A 5235-nucleotide genomic window follows, 5' to 3' on the forward strand; every position below is an offset into this window, starting at 1 on the left:
TGCAATTGTTTCCACGTTCAGATCTGCACCTTCAAACTGCTGCTGCTGCATGGTCACAAAATCAGAACTTGTTTTCGCCATTGCTCTCAAACGGTAACCCGGATTGAGCTGAAACTCGGTGAGCATGTTCCTATCATCATTATGCATCTCCCATAGCAAAATCATGATCAATGGATGCACGGATTTCAAGAAAAATGGAAAATGGCTGAAGATTTCAGATCTTGATTTCTCGGAAACCGTGCTTCAGAATCGGCTGAAACTGCTGGGGCAGGCTACTATCACCCATGTGCATCTCCCCATGAAATAGGTTTTAAAATGGATGCACGGATATGGAGAAAACGCAAAAATGGTTGATGGTGATGGAGGTTGATTTCTTGGAAACCGTGCACCGGAATTGGCTGAAACTTCTCAGGCATGTTGTCATCAACCTTGTACAATTCTCCATAAAACGGTTTTTCAAATGGATGCATGGTTTTCAAGTTATGGCAAAAACAAATTTTGCTCTATGGATTTTTGCTTCAAGGCACTTTGCATGTGTTTGCATGGTATGACAAAATGAATTTTGGCTGTGATGCAGGTATGGAGATGATGGAGGAGGAGTTGGAAGATTGCATGAGGACTTCTGAACCCTTGAGGAAGCTACCATGTTCGCCAAACCACTTTTTGAAATGCATGCCTAGTTTCCCACAATTTCTACAGGAAGTTCCTGTAGAAGCACAATGAGAAGCACAAGGAGGTGGAAAAAATGATGGATGAAGGCAAGGGATGGACACACAAGTGCCTGTAGGCCTAATCAACAGATTCCCACCATTAGATTCACTTTTGATATTGGATTTGGCTCGTCCAAAGGTTCTGCAGGATGTTTCCTGTAGAAATACAGAGCTTCCTGTAGAAGGCAAGAAAATTCCTTTGACCTTGATTTGAGTGCTCCTAAAATTTAACGGACCCAACCAAGATTCTGCATTATTAACAGGATTATTTGTGGTCTCCAGTATTGTAGCAAAAATGCTACAACTCCTGGGGCTTCCTATCTCTAATTTTATCAACCCGGTAGTTCGTACAAACTTGGAAGCGACGGTGTTGTATGCACAAGTACTAGCTCTTGTCGCAACTGTCACTTGGTCAGCTGGCACAAGTCCGCTAGGGCTCAAGCCAACTTCTATATGCTCTCAGGAGAAGATTGCTAAATGATGGACGAAAGCTATCTCAAAGGAAACTAATCTTCTTGGCAAAAATGAACTGAAAGCCAACCAAAACATGGAAACCCTAGTAAACCCTAATCTGACTAGTCTAACCTCTATGATGCAATAGTGAGAGTGCAAATGTCTAAAGATGATGCCATTACTTCTAGTGATGTGAAATGCATGAAATTAAACTACTTGCATCTGAAAAGACATGTTTTTGTATTTTTTCTTAAGTGGATGGAGTGATTGTGATTTTGTTCTTATTAGGGTTTGGTTGTGCAGAGGTGGTGCAGAGGGAAGGAAAGCTTGGGAAAGGTCAGGGAGGCTAGGAGAGGTCCCAAGGGATCCTTAGCATCAGTCCACAGAGGTTCCTCACATTCAGATGCTCAGCAACCGAGTGTGTGGGCTCCTATAGGATGTCTGCAGGGGATCCTATAGGAAACTCAGGAATTTTTACAGGAAGTCTGTTACTTCTACAGGATGTCCTACCGTGGGAGTTTTGGGTGATGGTGAAGTGATGGAGTGGTATAGAGGGATATGTAGGATGGAAATGAGGTGGTAATGGCTCAGCAACAGTGAGGTGAGGAGATGAGGATGAGTGTAGAGGCAAATTTGTCTTAGAGGAAATAGAGGGAATGGAAGGCAAAAAAAACAGGGGATATGAGCAGTGGGGTAGTTGAGGAACAAAGGGCTTTGTTGGAGGATGGATAGTTGGTCTGGGCACGGTTCGGGAAGGCAGGAGAACGATGGAGTAGCGTTGCACGGTGTAAATGAGACAAATCATCCAAGTCCTGCAAGTAAAAGTTATTAGCTTATGCCAACAACTTATTAAACCAATGAACAGTAATGTATTCATGAAGGAAACTGATATATGGTACTGAAGCAATGAAGCATTCCAAGAAATTGACACTCATCGACACTTATATCCATCACCAAGACTGCGTTCAAGAGAGCATTAACATGTAAGCAAACGTTTTTGAATGGGCAACACAGTCTGCGATCCCTGCCTCTAGAAAGAGGTGGATCATGAGCATACAGTCAGCCAGTTATGTTTTAACTATTATTCACTCTAATCTACTCAGCCTACTTCCAAACAACTACAGCAATTCTAACTGATAAAACCAATCTGTTTAACTTCTATAGGAAATCCAAATCAGCAACTGTTTAACCACTACAGGAAATCTAAATCAGCAGCTATACTCGAATGCATGTAAAGGAAAATGGAAACGAAATGCTAAAGGAACAATATTGATACAAAGGAAGGAGGCCTGAGCTCTCAGGTTGGGCCCAACCCCGAGAGCTTTAGGCTCCTTTAAAAACTCAGAATTTGATCCAAAACTACTTGCTTTTATTCATAATCAAAAGTCTAATGTCATGCCAAAACTGGCTTACAAAGAGCAAAAACCAAATTGACTAACTAGCTGCTACAAAATGACTAACCACTAGCTACAAAAATGACTAACTAACTAGCTCCCCAAAATGACTAACTGAAATGAGGTCTTAAGCCCTCTTATTTATACAATTTGAGGACCCAACAGTCCTCCTAAAATTTAGGGACTTGGCTGCCCAAGACTTGTAGTTAACAGCAGTCCAACTTGACTTGCTTGGTTGCCCTTGAGCTGATTGATTCGGTGGCCCTTGAACTCTGAGCTGATGGTGGAGAATTTGAGGTAAGGGTCCATAAATGAGGGGGACACCTTCCTACAAATCCTCTAGCTTGTTCTCCCACGAATTTGGCTGCCAAGTGCTCATTAAGACCTTCCATTTTGTCTCCAAGTTGACCAAAAAGGCTACACAAAGCACCCATTAGACTTGTTGGCATAATGACTAACCAAATTCACTCTATCAACATAAAAATAATCAAAAACATGCAATAAACAAATGAGAATGGTGGACTAAGCCAAATTAGGAGGTTGAATGAGCCCAAATAATTGTACATTTTTGGGGCTCATCATCACCCCCCTACTGAAAGTGTTGCTCATCCTCTGAGCAACCAAATCTCCCCCCTTGTCTTTGATGGCCCTGGTGACTTCCTTGGCTAGCATCTCGGCCGATTTATCCTTTGGCTTCCCGCTTTTCAAACTTTCCTGTAGAAACTGTTCACTGGCTTCCTGTAGAAACAGTCTCTGTCTTCCTGTAGAAACAGTCCTTTGTCTTCCTGTAGAACAGTCTGCTAACTTCCTGTAGAACTAATTTCACTGATTTTACTTGCTTGGCTGGGGGTGCCTTCTCCTTGAACTGCGCTGCCTGAAAGCTGACGAATCCAACACAAATGGCAAGTCTAATGTATTATAAAAGCACACATGTACAATGAACTGCCTGAGAATAGATATTGCATGCCAAAGCTGGATGGGAAAAAGTGTTTCCAGGCCTTTAAATCACTGTTTTTCCATTGGTTAACCTTGATTCACGTTTTTGTTCCTGACATGACAATACTTTCCGACTGCGGCATCTTTCTTTTCTTCATAAAATGCTTACTGCAATAGCAAATATGGGAATAATAACAGATTTGTATCCCAAAGCCAACCCAAATATAACATTAGTTGCTGCTCCATTCCTGCATGAATCGGCAACATCTTGGACAGGGCTGTAAGCATTACTAGTGTAGTACTCAGTGACAAAACCAATAACAAGGCCAGACCACAAACCAATAGCACCACAGAAGAAAAGCTCCCAGTTCTTTACAACCTTCCGGGCACCAAAATTGAAGATAGTGAAGGATGAAGGCAATGCAACTAGGCTTACAGCAGCAATGCCAATAGTCATCACTACTGTGGAGATAATAAGTTGCTTTTTCACTGCAGGCTCAATTTCCTTCATAGCCTTGATCTCAAATATGTTAGTTGCAAACAGAGTTGTGATTAAGCAAGCAATGATACCCATTGAACTAATAAGCAAGGGATAACACATGGCAGTAAGATCATGAGAGTTTCCAAATGATGATATGGATGCAACAACCAGAGCTGCACAGGAAGATTCAGCATAGGACCCAAATAGATCTGATCCCATACCAGCGATATCTCCAACATTGTCACCAACATTATCAGCAATGACAACTGGGTTGCGTGGATCGTCTTCAGGAATGTTCCTCTCAACCTTGCCAACAAGATCAACACCTGCATCCGCTGCTTTGGTGTAAATACCACCACCTACTCTGCCAAACAGAGCCATGGAAGAACCACCAAGACCATATTTGAAGATGTTGAAATAAGTTTTGCTAACCGTTTCATATATTTTTCTCCAAGATGTTCTGCTAATTTTCGTTTATCTCCATCTTGAGACAAGACAAACAATAGTTCCACAGCATGAGCTCGCATGTCAGAGTATGTAACTTCACAAAAAGGGAAGCAATACCTGAATTTGAATACTCTTCGAGTGAATCATGTTGCAAGTGCAAGTTGACCAACAACTGAGCGCTCAGATTTCTGCGTGATTTTTGGAGTGAGGTGGCAGAGACATGTGTTGGCCATGCAGACAGTTAGGCTGTCGTGAACTGCATGTTCTACTTAGGAACCGTATGTTTTCTTCTTGATCCGCTGCACTGGAGTTCCAGCAGCTGACACAAACTGTCCGTTTTTTGACTTTCACGTGCACGGCTGATCATGCTGCGTGATTTTTGCCTTGCTGAGTGCAATTGAGCATGGCTCTCTTCTTGGCTTAATCCACTCATCTCATTCATTCATGCATTGCTTTAGATTAGATCTATGCAAACAGATGAACAAGGTTTAGTCACGTACCTGAAATCAAACGGCTGCTTGTGAAGCTTCTTGCTGCTGCATGCTTTGATTCTTTGATTGTATGAGGCTTTGATAATGATTTTTGATTGCTTTCCCTTGTGCAGGTGTCCTCTGGCCGGATCTGAGCTGCATGCAATCGTTTCCACGTTCAACTCTGCCCGTTCAAGCTGCTGCTGCTGCATGGTCACAAAACCAGAACTTATTTTTGCCATTTCTCCCAAACGGTAGATCGGTTTGATCTGAAACTCGGTGAGAATGTTCCTACCATCATTATGCATCTCCCATAGCAAATTCGTGATCAATGGATGCACGGA

At 42.3% G+C, this 5235-nt stretch overlaps 1 pseudogene; it reads right to left on the minus strand.

The window, feature by feature from the left end:
- Positions 1-3647: 3647 nt before the first annotated feature.
- LOC149216208 (pyrophosphate-energized vacuolar membrane proton pump 1 pseudogene) lies at positions 3648-4854 on the minus strand (annotated as a pseudogene).
- Between the last annotated feature and the right edge of the window lie 381 nt (positions 4855-5235).

Source organism: Pinus tabuliformis, chromosome 1_1 (assembly GCF_031772625.1).
Source record: "Pinus tabuliformis cultivar Carrire ecotype Pingquan chromosome 1_1, CPIR1, whole genome shotgun sequence".
Classification (NCBI taxonomy): Eukaryota; Viridiplantae; Streptophyta; class Pinopsida; order Pinales; family Pinaceae; genus Pinus; species Pinus tabuliformis.